The sequence below is a fragment of the Cyprinus carpio genome, chromosome B11 (assembly GCF_018340385.1).
Source record: "Cyprinus carpio isolate SPL01 chromosome B11, ASM1834038v1, whole genome shotgun sequence".
NCBI classification, from domain to species: Eukaryota; Metazoa; Chordata; class Actinopteri; order Cypriniformes; family Cyprinidae; genus Cyprinus; species Cyprinus carpio.
In genome coordinates this window covers 6671820-6685985 of record NC_056607.1, presented here as the reverse complement: position 1 = coordinate 6685985, position 14166 = coordinate 6671820, and the positions used below count along the sequence as shown (strand labels likewise).

Below are 14166 nucleotides of genomic sequence, written 5' to 3'. Positions count from 1 at the left end.
GCGCAATATTGCAATGCATTACTTTTAAAAGTAACTTTCTCTGACACTGCTCAAATGTGTCACTGTAACTTTCTTAATTTGCTGTTTTTGACACTGACTGTTTACAGAAGTGCACCAAAACAGCTTTGGGTTTCTTTTCTTCTATTCACAGCTTTTCCCAAAGTCCCCGCATGTACCCTTGATTTCACTTGATAGGGGGGCTTCTATGCCCTGACCTTTAAAGGTGAAAGGCCCTGCTCAGTCAGTCCTTCCCCTCTCGGTGGGAGATGCGAATGCTTTGAGGAAAGCAAAAAGTGGAGTGTTTATTATCGATGACAGAACATACACACCCTTGAAGCTCTGATTCTGTCACCGTGTTCTCGTCAGGGTGGCTTGGGGTTCAAGAGCACTAGTCTGGATCAGAGCAGCTACTGTGACAGCGTGGCCCTGGCCAGAGGAGTCATTCTCAGTAGAGAGGTCAAAGGTCAGCCTTTCAGAGCAGCGGGGGGAGGGCCGCCAGAACTCATACTGGAATATCAACTCCTCTCTGCTACAGACTTTTCTAACATTTACATGAAGGCGCATGACTTGGGGCATATTTCTTCATTTCAGGTTCAAAGAGAGTGAAACTGGGTTTTTTTGGGGTAGAATGAAAGAAGGTGAATGCGGAACTTCATATTGCAAATGAGTTTAGCCTCAGCTCTATAAGGTATCCACTCATCTGGAACTGTTTTTTATTCATTAGTGGTGTTTGGTATGGCAAGAATCACTATTAATATTGCTCTTAATTAGGGTTACGGATTTGGATCAGACTTTAACCACATTTGGAGGTGGTCTTGTAGGGATTTTGAACAGATTTGAAGACAACATAAATGCAAATGTGCATTCAGCTACGTATTTAATATGTAACGAGATTCTGGTGCAAATAATCATTCCTGGTTTAGTTTAGCATCATTAAAAATTCTTGGCTTTTTCTTTTCCTTCTCTCATGATATTAAAAAGACAATAGATGCTATAGGACTGAAAAATAGTGATTTCTGGATTTTACTTGATTCTAATTTAAAAGGGATAGTTCATCCCAAAATGAAAAGTACCCCATGATTTACTCACCCTCAAGTCATCCTAGGTGTGACATTCTTCTTGACGTTCTTCATTCTTTCAGACAAATACAATAAAGAGTATTGTGGAAAAAAAGTCCTGGACTTTAAATTGATCAATACGGATCAATTTAAAAAGTGTCTGATTAAATCGTATAGCTAATATGGTAGACAGTTGAATTTTGATGCAATATTTTGGCGATTTATGAGCAAAATGGGTCATTTCTGATTTCATGTTGTTGCCTTTAATGTACAGTAGTGTGCTGGTGCTCACTATCTGTGAGTAGCTCTTTGTGTTTGTTGTTGTGATGCCAGTCCCAGCATGAGGCTAAGTGGATGGTGGTGACAGTGGCAAAACTACAAAGACAACCAGCTCCATCTTTGTTCAAGTGTTCCTGTAGATCTCCTTTAATCCTGCTTAATACAAAGAGCTCCCTTTCCAAATCATGTCAACACATGGACAACTCTGGTTTCCTCAAGTCAACAGCAGATATATGTGTTGCCGGTTATATGTTGGGAGAGAGAGCAGCAGATGAATAGCGTTGTCAATCTGATGGTCATGGTGAAAGGGATTACAGGGTCTTGAGGGACTAGTGGACTACTGGAAAATGATGAAAGTCCACAATCTTTGCTTGTCCTTTAGCCAGCGGATATGAAGAAACCAGCCAATCCTTTAAACTCCAGTGTATTTTTATACACCATCTAAAATATCATTGCATCTCCAAATGTGAAACAACTGGGGTATATTTCTAGCGCTGTGACATCCTGACCTCTTTCATTGTATCTGTTCATTGCATCATTTTTTTTGTGTTGTCCCTTGAGTTGCGTCTAATCTTTGGGTTTCATCAGAATATTTCATTCTTAGACATGTTATATGACTCTGGGGGAAGGGCAGTTTTGTGCTACACTTATTCACTGGTTTGGCTTTGTCCTCTATATAGCATAACTATTTTAGTCACTTGAAATGATTGCAGATATGACCTTGGTTGGGGAACAAAGACAAGACTTAAAATCTTAATGGAATTATGGGCTAATAGGAATATTTCTAAATTAGGAATAGGAAAAGCATTTATTTTCCTTGTGCAGTTGCAGGGAAAGTTTGTGAACCCATGGAATTCTCAATAAAAAAATAAGTGCCCATAATAAAGGTAGAAATAATGGTAACACCTTAGTATAGGAACACATTGTCACTAATAAGTAGTTGCTTATATGCATGCCTGGCTGTTTATTAGCACATATTCTGCATGACCATATTCTACATCCCTAATACCCAATCCCTCATTCATTCATTCAAGGTTTGATTTGGACTTCCAACACAATTAAAACCCAAACAATGACACCTTTTCTTGTTCTTATTGAACACAGGATGTAAAACGTTCGCAGTACAGGAAGGAAAAAGTATTGAACTCTTGGATTTCATTTCTGGTTGACCCTTCTTTGACAGCAATAACTTCCTCCAAAGATTTTCTGTGAGTCAAATCTGAACATCAGTCAGGAGGGATTTTCCACCACTATTTTAGCAGTATTCTGGGAATGTCTGGTGTCAACTGCCCTCTTGAAGTCATGCCAAAATTTCTAATTTAGGTTGAATTCAAGACTGGTCACCTCTAAAAGGTATATTTTCTTCTTATGGAGCTGTTCTTAATGTTTTCCTGGGCTTTCTGTCCATCTAACGTCTGTTGAACTTCAAATGTAACCTCAGATTCTCGTTCTGTGAAATGTCCGATAAACTTGGGAATTCATTTTTGCATCATTTATACTAAACTTTCCAGTCCCTCAAAGCTGACCTCTTAATACCTTTTTGGTTTTCTGTGGTATCCTTCCATGAACAACCTTGTCCTTGCTCAGTGTTTTACATATTATAACCACAATAATAGAGAACAACTCCATTTATGTTCTCTATAGGTGAACTGATTTTTAACAATAACTGATAAACCTTGGTTGTTTTCAGGCCGTTTTGCAAAATTCAGGTACTTGCGTAACATTTACAGATAAGGACATAACCATAAGAAGTAAGGAAAAAACTGAAGAAACACATCTCAAATGCAATAAGCAAATGCATATATACAGATTATATATATATATATATATATACATATATATATATACATACATATATATACATATATATACATACATATATATATATATATATACATCATATTATACATATATATATATATATATATATATATATATATATATATATATATATATATATATATATATATATATATATATATATATATATATATATATATATATATATATATATATATATATATACATATATATATATATATATATATATATATATATATATTATATATATATATACATATATATATATATATAATATATATATATATAGATATATATATATATATATATATATATATATATATATATATATATATATATATATATATATATATATATATATATATATATATATATATATATATATACTTATATATGTGTATACTTTTTTTTTTTCTGCAGCAGCTCTTAAAGTAATCTGTATCAGCAGATCTTGGCTATTTAGGCCTAATTGTTCAATTATATCGATATAAAATTTTTAAAATATATTAATGCTGTATTAATTCGGTACATGTTTAGACCCAAAACTCTTCAGTAAAAGTTCATGCCCCTTTATACCCATTGATTTACACACACACACACACATACATAAATATATGTTTATATATATATATATATATAAATATATAAATGACACAGTTGTGTTTTTATCGACTACATTACAAGAATTTGGAACAGTGCCCATTTAAATCAGAATTTATATGTTAAATTGCTATTTAATATTCTTTTGTACAGCAAAGGCTTTCCATTTCTCTGTCTAGTTATGTCCATATAGAGAATAGTAGCAGACTGCATTGTCATATTTGTACATTATTTCTTGCAGCTGGTGCCAGTGTCATGCCACAGTGAGCAATGACAGGAAGTATCAGCCCCAGTAAATGCCACTTTACTTTATCACATCAAGACAGCATGACCGCAGGCAGTAAATGCAGTGCTTTCATAATAACATTCCTTAACATGAATTCATTACTTATTTGATAATGGAAAAACATACTAATTATATTGATAATATATTAACTGAAATGTAATGCAAATATGATCTGACCAAATTAGGCCAGAGGGTTGAGTAAATACCGCTGCTTTTAGCCATCCGCCTGAGTGATTGAATAACTCATTTGGAGGGAACATGGTCTGGGATTGTGTTGTGCTGAGTGTGTGTTGATGCTGATAGGACAGGACTGCTCTCTCCATTAGAGGACCTGTATTTTCCCCCACACCCCCCATGGACGGTTCCTGTCAGCTGCTAATAAGTGGCGCAGGTTTAAAGTTTAGATTAGTTTGTAGCAGTTTTATGAGACTCTTTTTCATTTGACCTAGAGTGTGATTTAGAAACACAGTCCTAGGATTTGGAAGCCAATGTGAGATCTCGTGGTACATAACAAAGTGGAAAAATTTGAAGACATTTAGACAATAGATTTGGATAATAGTGCATAATCTATTATATGTTTGGTTTTGGTCTATGGATATTGTCAGCGTCTTGTTATTTGTAACTAAATTGAGGCAGGGTTGTTTAATATTAACTTTTAAGGGACTGTTCACCCAAAAATGAAAACTCATTATTTTACACACCCTCAAGTTGTTCCAAACAAGCATGAATTTCTTTCTTCTTCTGAACACAAAAGAATGTGGGTAACCATCTAGTTTTCACACTGACTTCTACAGTATTTTCCCCTCAAACTATGAAAATCAATGGAAATCAATAGCTGTCCAGTTACTGACATTCTTGACAATGTCTTTTATGGCAAAAGTTGTTAACAAAAATTTTCTTCCTGCATCTCCTTTCTTTATGAACCCCTTAGTGAATGTTCAATAGGGTTTGGAAATAATTTTTTTTTTTTTTTTTTTTTTAAACATTCTTCTTTGAAAAATTTGGATTTCAGTCATGATAAAAAAATTAAATACAATTTCTACATGTATTGGTCAAACAAATCTCAAGTGTATATTTCTTTTTCGTATGGAGAGAGCTACAGTAGACTCTGCAACACAGTACATGAACCACTCAATCTGTGGCTTAAAGTATATGATTGTGTGCAGTGTAACCACATACATTGTTACATACATTATTTGAATGTAGAAACTCTGTTACAAGACAATGTGACAGTTGCTTTGTGAGAGTTTTTTTTTTTTTAACTCCTGCTATTTTGTGCTCTTTCTCTTTAAATTTCACATTTATTGTAGCATCTCCACTTAACTGGAAGCATGACTACTGTTAGTTACGGTACCTTTATTCCTATACAGATTCTGTCAAAGCAACTTCAGATTCAGACAGTTCAGTGTTGGTTCAGTTTAGATCAATAACTGTGGAATTCATCAAGTTTATTTAGCTATAAGCATGTCTACAAAACACAGCAATGTCGTTATTCAGTTTGAGTCAATGAGGATACCAGTGTCAGTGTTACAATTCAGCTGAGCAGCTTTACAGAAGATGATAATGATATCATCCAGCTTAATTCAGTTTAGGTTTTATTCTCATCTGATGATGTCAGTCAGTGTAATCATATAGATCTATTACTGAAAGTTAAGTCAGTGACAAGGACCCCAATCGCTATCAAGTGACAGAAATGGAGGGAAAAAAACCTTGAGAGAAGCCAGGCTTAGTCGAGGGACCAGTTCTCCTCTTGCCTAGTTGTGATTTGGTATAACAGAAACCCAAATTTTGCCACTGTCAAGGGTCACTGGGACTGTGACTGTAAGTTTCCTATGTCACAATTACCTGATTCCATATTAAAGCAGTTATTAAAGGCCTTACAGTCGTGGCCTAATGGATAGAGAGTCTTGTGACCCAAAGGTCGCGGGTTCGAGTCTCAGGTCCGGCAGGGATTGTAGGTCAAGTCAAGTCACCTTTATTTATATAGTGCTTTAAACAAAAAAGATTGCGTCAAAGCAACTGCACAACATTAGATGGGATGGGTTAATGTACAGCGTTCTCTCCACCCTCAATACTATGACTGAAGTGGGACCTTTGAGAACGGCACCGAACCCCCAACTGCTCCCCGGGTGCCACAGCATTGGCTGCCCACTGCTCCAGGTGTGAGTTCACGGTGTGTGGGTGTGCGTGTTTGTTTACTACTCACTTCCTTTCCTGTCCTGTCCTGTCCTGTCCTGTCCTGTCCTTGTTTTTTTTTTTAATGGTGCATTGTAGGAATTTTTAGGGAGCAAATGTTTCAATGCACCTGAATTATTGTTAGACTTTCTCTGCGATGCTAAAGATCTAGGGAGCAGATTGAGGCCCTAGGACAGAGTCAGAGGATTAGCTGTGATCTGGGGCTTTTTTCACAGATTTAAAACATAAAAGGATGATGAGATTCACTCTTGAGTTGGGACCACAAGCCACAAGGCCAGCTCGAGGTGGTGCCGTTCTTAAACAGTCTGTTACTTACCTTGGGTATTAGCAATATTTTAATCAGACTTCTCTTGTAAACAGAGTTTTAAAATCATTCAGATCTAATGAAATCCAGGGCATCATGGGAAACCATGTAGATAGGTTCACCACAGGTGCCTCGATGTAATGTGATTAATGTTTAATAATTATTTGGAAATTAAATATTTATCCACATATGCCATTCTGAGGTTGTTGTAGAGTGATTGATTTCTTGTTTGCTCTTGACAGCAATTGACAGCAATCTTCCTTTCTTCCTTTCTTTCCTTCAATCTTCCTTTCTTTCTTGCATTGAATCTATTAAATCTATTAAAATATTAAGGCATATCTATCTATCTATCTATCTATTCAAGCTTATTTGTATATCGCTTTTTACGATACAGATCGTTACAAAGCAACTTTACAGAAAATGAAGTTTCTACAATATTTAGTAGTAGCTTATCAGTGGTGACTGTCAGCTTATGTACATACTGTATGGCAGAAATGTATGGAAAAATCTATTAAAGACGTAATCAAACAGACAATGAACACTATTAACAGCAATTATTATAAGATGCAATCAAACTTATAGCAAAATTTGGCAGTTCTGTATGTTGTTTCAGGGTTGGCATCATCTGATGTCCTCTGAGGGGATGGCATCATCTCTTCTCAGGTGTTCTGGATCCAGGCTGAAGCTTGTGTAAATTCTAGGCGGAAACAGAGAAACAAATAGAGATATAATTAGTGTTGCTGCTGTTCCAACCAAATAAAATTAATTTGTTTAACCCAAGCTAAGGAATAATAATGCGCATTTGATCAGATATAACTGCAGTCCAAGATTATGAGATGCATTATTTGAATGCCTGGCCAAAAAGATGAGTCTTTAATCTAGATATAAACAGAGAGAGTGTGTCTGAACCCCGAACGCTATCTGGAAGGCTATTCCAGAGTTTGGGAGCCAAATGCGAAAAGGCTCTACCTCCTTTAGTGGACTTTGCTATCCTAGGTACTACCAAAAGTCCAGAGTTTTGTGACCTTAAGCAGCGTGATGGATTGTAGCGTGATAGAAGACTAATTGGGTACGCAGGAGCTAAACCATTAAGGGCCTTAGAGGTAAGTAATAATATTTTGTAACTGATACAGAACATAATAGGTAGCCAGTGCAGAGACTGTAAAATTGGGGTAATATGATCATATTTTCTTGACCTGATAAGGACTCTAGCCGCTGCATTTTGGACTACCTGTAGCTTGTTTATTGAAGATGCAGGACAACCACCTAGAAGTGCATTACAATAGTCCAGTCTAGAAGTCATGAATGCATGAACTAGCTTTTCTGCATCAGAAACAGGTAACGTTTCGTAGCTTGGCAATGTTTCTAAGATGGAAGAATGCTGTTTTTGTAACATGGGAAATATGATTTTCAAAAGATAAATTGCTGTCTAATATAACACCCAGATTTTTGACTGTAGAGGAAGTAACAGTATATCCGTCTAGTTGCAAATTGTAATCCAAGAGATTCTGTATACTGTTTTTTTGGTCCAATAAGTAATATCTCTGTCTTATCTGAATTAAATAGTTGAAAATTATTGATCATCCAATCTTTAAACATTTTTAACACACTCTGTTAGCTTAGATAATTTATAAGTTTTATCTGGTCTCGTTGAGATGTATATTTGAGTATCATCAGCATAACAGTGGAAACTAATCCCGTATTTTCTAATAATATTACCAAGGGGCAACATGTATATTGAAAATAGCAGAGGACCTAGGACAGATACTTGTGGCACTCCATATTTTACTGGTGATAAATGAGATGACTCCCCATTTAAATAAACAAAGTGGTAGCGATTGGGCAGGTAGGATCTAAACCATCTTAAAGCCTGCCCTTGAATATCTGTATAGTTTTGTAATCGATCTATGAGTATTTCATGATCTGTGGTGTCAAACGCAGCACTAAGATCAAGTAAAACTAGAAATGAGATGCAGCTTTGGTCTGACGCAAGAAGCAAGTCATTTGTAATTTTAACAAGTGCAGTTTCTGTGCTATGGTGGGTCCTGAAACCTGAAATTCTTCATATACTGTATATATGTATATGTATATATACATATATAATTTTTTTTTTTTTTTTTTTTTTGCAGGAAGGAGCACAATTGAGCAGACAAAACTTTTTCTAAAATTTTAGACATAAACGGAAGATTTGAAATGGGTCTGTAATTTGCCAGTTCACTAGGATCTAGTTGTGGTTTCTTAATAAGAGGCTTAATAACCGCCAGCTTGAATAGTTTTGGGATGTGAACTAAAGATAACGACGAGTGAATATTACTGAGAAGTGTTTTTTCTGCTACAGGTATCAACTCTTTCAGTAATTTAGTGGGTACAGAATCTAACCAGTCTTGGGCAAATTACTCTGAAAATTTTATCAAATTACTGATTACTTTAAAAGGATTACTCCTTTTAAAAGTAATCACATTACTTTTCTGATTACTTTATTTCAAAAGTAATTAGTAATTAGTTACATTACTATTTACGTTTCTTTTTTCTCCATGAAATTTATGAAATCCCAGCATACACGCGCCCGATAAATATTTGTTATTAAAGCATCAACATTCCCAGAACACTGTTATTTTAAACTAAAGCAAGCGGCTGCTGTGTGCATGCTTTGGCATGGCAGAATACCAGCAAAGAGCGCTGCATTTATAATCTCTAAAATACGTCTCAGTTCATCACAGTCTCACAAATCTCTGTGAGATATGCATAATGAATCTTTATAATGTCTACTATTCGTGTGTTATAATGAGAGGATTCGTGAGCACGTAAATTTCAGCACTTCACTCAACAATGCAAAAAACACCACTAAAAAAAATGATTTGTATTAACTAAAAAAAAAAAATAACCACCATTTCAACACACTCAACAAACAAACCAAACAAACAAAACTTGGAAGAATTTTACTTAAAATAAACAAGATAATCTTTGTTATATGAACTTAAATATTTGAGTTCACTCAACATTCTTTACTTAAAATATTCAACATTATATAATCTACCAAGTAATTTCAAGTTGTGTTAACATAACATTTAAGCTCATATATATTTAAAAATTGAGTTGAACCAACTTAACATTTTAACTGATTTTAGATCTTCAGCTATTGGTCTGCTTACAGTACATTTAATATCTTAAATAAATTAAACAAGCAAATTACACAAAAAAAAGCATTTCAGTTTATTTTTTTATTTTTTTGACAGGCTGCAAAGCAACGGTGAAGCCTAAAACAACACATCATCAATGTACAACACAATGTGACAAATATACAAATGGAAGTTCACTTCTAACAAGTTAATTCCTTGATTTTTAACCCTTTGCAACACTTCTCAAAGGATTTACATTATTCCAGCATTTAATTTGGTACAGAATTCCTAATAAAACTAGAAAAAAAAGCATTTTCTTTTTGTTTTGTTTGTAAGACACAATAGGTCTACAATAGGTCACTTTTTTTTCTTTCACCCTTTGCAACAATCTTTATAACATTTACTTTTGGAACACCCAAAAAACATCCTAAGAATAAAACGAGAATGTAATCAAACAGTTGCAGACAAACATTGTTCATTGAGCTCTTTGGGGTAACTCAGATTAATTGCTTAAATTAGGGCAAGCAGAAAAACACAAGTCTTCGCAACACCTGCCAATCTCGTCATCACCTCTATGCCTTCCAGCACTATCCCAGTCTGTAATGGATCATCTGTTGAGCCACCTTTCTTGATGATTTTAAGTGTGAGCAGTTCCAGTTCCTCCTTATTCCCATGTGTATCCTATAAAAATAAAACAAAAAACATAAAGCAAATACGCATTTACTTATAACAACAACAATTTTTTTCAGATTGTTTCTTAGTGCAAAAAATACACTGCAATTAAATAACACACAGAAATAAGATTTTGAAATAGACATTTATATTTTAAAATAAAATAAGTGACTTACAGCTATTCATTTTATTTCTATCTATGTTGGTTGAATTTAATAAACTGTCTTTATAAAAGTTGTTTATTTAGGTTTGGAGAGTAACTTGGATCAATTTCAGATGCTCACCTGATGGTGCTTGATGAGATTCTCAGGATTTTCAGAGAGGCAGACAATTAAGCATAGAATTACAACTTCTCTACGTTGTTCCACAGGGCTGGTCTGAAAAGTAAAACAAAATACAGCTTGTTATGATGCATACACACAAAATCACAACTATACAGTGACTCCATAGAGTTTGTGAATGAAGGCATTATTTGACCAACTCATCTATAATGACAGTGAAACTGCTGATGGAAAATGAAGTTGAAAAAAAAAAATTTTGAAAGAGAAAATAAAAATCTATACACCACAACAATGATCTGAAATTTATACAGTGACAAGAGTGTTTTAAAGCTAATTGGAGAACGTCAGTCAGAAGTCAGTCAGCTGACCCACCCAAAATGTTTTCATCATTTACTCACCCTCACACTGTACCTGATTAATGACTTTCTTTAGATAAACAGATAAACAGAAAGTGATTTTCAATCCTGGTCCTGAAGAGCCACCGCTATGCACATTTTCTATCTTATCCGTTAACGGTGCGCTCTTCGGATCAGTGGCAGAGGGAAGGCAGGTTTAAATTTACAGTTGTGATCATAATTTTGAAGGTTTACTAGACAGAGGAATCATTGTCATTTAGAAAAAAATTTGCGTGTGTCTGAATCGAGATCACCATTACTTAATTATCATGCATACATACTGACATGTAGCATATATTTTAGAATATAATATAAACCAAACCTCAAAATTAACCTGCGCCCTGGCCTGGACTGCCACTTATAGAGAACATGAGAACATGTGAGCGACCTTTTTTATTATTATTATTCTGGAATGGGTTTACACATACAAACTCAATGTTTTCATAAGTATTCATAACACGTTTCTAATTACTGAAGCATTATTCTAAGCGATTCAGAAATTCAGTTTAAAAGTTCCCTTTTAGATCACAAACGCAATAAACAAGTAACGTTATACGTTAAGAGACAAATTAAGTAAGCTTACCTCTTTTCAGCATCTACATCACGTTGCGTTTCAGAAACACACACACACACCCCCTAACACACACACACACACACACACACACACACACACACACACACACACACACACACACACACACACACACACACACACACACACAACAGGGGTTCACTGATGGTAAATCGCCAAAATCTGATATCATACTTAGTTTTCAAAAAAAGTTAGCTTACCCCTTCTCACCGTCTTCAAATGTGCTTCACAAAATGGCTCCTTTGCAGAAAACAGCATATCACATGGCTCACAGTCAAATACTTAAAATTTTATGCTAGATTTACTTAATTTTAACCATAATTGTACTAGTAGTTGTCATGACTTACTTTCTTTCATTTTATTTATGCATACATTTAAGTTCACTTTGTAACTTATATTTTTGCATTACATGAACTATATATGTTAAGTAGACATTGAAAAGTTATAAATACTCAGTTTTTTGTGTTCAATATATTTACTTTTATAAGTAATGGTTGTTCAGACAACGAATCGTTTTTTTCAGTGATGTGTTAGAGCCTAAATAGTTCTCTGCATATGCTTGTGCCTGTTAATCGTTTATATTTTATATTAGTTTATGATGCTTTTGTGCAATAGATGAATAACAATTTAGTTGTTTTATATATTTTATGTTTAGATATTTCTGTTTTGCGGGAGTCCCGTGAATCATTTTATTCTCCCGCATCTCGCACACCCAAGTCTCTTCCCGCTCGCACCAGCGCTCACTCATCGTGTCCTGTGCCGCACTCTGTTGGGTCCAATGGCACTTGACTTGACAGTGCATGTGCTACATCCTTTTTACAATCTCTAGATTACAAAACACTGCATTCTGTCAGCAACGTAATGTGGCAGTAACGTATAGAGACCTCGGCTTGTACCTATACTCTAATTACTATTTTGAAAATTATAACGCATTACATTACTCCGTTACTAAAAAAGTAATCAAATTACAGTAACGCTTTACTAAGTAATGCGTTACTGCCCAACACTGGATCTAACAGACATGTTGTTGGTTTAGAAGCAGTGATAAGTTTATTTAACTCTTCCTGTCTTATAGCTGTAAAGAACTGAAGTTTATCTTTGGGTACGATGAACGAAGCTGAAGTATTAGACGCTGTACAATGTACATTTGCTGTTGTATTTCTGATGTTATCTATTTTATCAGTGAAGAAGTCATAACTATAAAACTATGAGGGAATATTTAGATTGGGTGGTGTCTGGTTATTTGTTAATCTAGCCACTGTGCTAAATAAAAACCTTGGATTGTTTTGATTATTTTTTATGAGTTTGTGGATATGCTTGGCCCTGGCAGCTTTTAGAGCCTGTCTATAGCTAGACATACTGTTTTTCCACGCAATTCTAAAAACTTCCAAGTTAGTTTCTCTCTCTCTCTCTCTCTCTCCTTTAAGTGATTAAGATGTGTACACTGACATACTAGAAAATGTTATAACTTTTCACTTGGTTAAACCACATGATCCTTTTAAACTTTTGTTGGAAATTATTTTTATGTAACTTCTGAAACCTTGAAACCAGAACAATAATTCAGAGAGTACATTTCGAGGAAATTGACAAGTGTGAAGGCAAGTGTTTATCTCTCTCTCTCTCTCTCTCTTTTTTTTTTTTTTTTTTTTTTTTTGCATATGTCCAAACGGATTTTTGTTGTCCATTACCTGGAAGATGACAAGTAAAGCAAGAAAATGGTAATGCTAGCATTTGTTTTGGTCATAATAAAGAACAAATTTATGCATTTAATTTGCTTAGCTTTATTTGCTTGCCTTGTACTTAAATATCTGTTAAATATATATGTTTCCATGTTAAAAGCCTGTCTGTAAGTGGAATTCTGTTGTTTCTAAGTTGAGAATGTAGACTTTCTAATTTGAATAAAATGAAGAATAACCCCAATTTCTAGACAAAAAAGTGAGAAGGAGATTACTTAATAGTTCACTTTAGTGTTGTTTCAAAGAGATTTATTTAAATACCTTTTAAATGTGCAGGTGTTAAAAATGGTTATATACTTGATCTGTAATTTTATATGCATAATATTCAAAATCCTTGAACTAAAAAATTCTTTATCTGTCAGGCACTATATCCTCTTAAATAACCGTAGTGGAGGCAGACTGTGTGGTAGCCAAAACCTCCGCACTTCCCTTTAGCCCAGAGTTATTCACGAAACCGCTTCTGTCATCCACAGAGTCCTCAACTTATAACTTATCTTATTCTTGCTGAAGTTTGATCAAGGTCAGTCGTCATCTTGTTGGAATGATTTTGTTCTAATCCTTTCTTCTTAAGTCAGCCTCAGCTGAAGCTCTTACAGAAGCTTCTGAGATGTAAGTTGGTGCCATTTCTGAGGTCATCTCTTTCTCTGTGTTCAATTTTATCTCAGTCTGTTAGTCTCTGTTCATATAAGTGACAGTGCTTAGTACATCTGAAAGCTTACATTAAATAATGTATCTTGAAACAGCGAAAGTGTCAGATCTGAACAAATTACGACAGTTGATTTAACCTTTTTAGATTTTGTTCATATTTAGCAATGTTATTATGTAAA

At 34.6% G+C, this 14166-nt stretch overlaps 1 protein-coding gene and 1 long non-coding RNA gene across 4 annotated transcripts in view; one reads left to right on the top strand and one right to left on the bottom strand.

Annotated features, from left to right (window-relative positions):
• The window catches only part of fhit (fragile histidine triad diadenosine triphosphatase), a 291998-nt gene that overhangs the window by 4469 nt on the left and 273363 nt on the right, over positions 1-14166 (top strand). The gene's annotated exons all lie outside the window — the stretch shown is intronic.
• LOC122138866 lies at positions 10135-11632 on the bottom strand. Its single transcript, XR_006155848.1, has 3 exons — positions 11595-11632; positions 10620-10712; positions 10135-10344 (listed from the first exon to the last, which is right to left on the bottom strand). It is a non-coding gene; the product is annotated as an uncharacterized LOC122138866 (long non-coding RNA).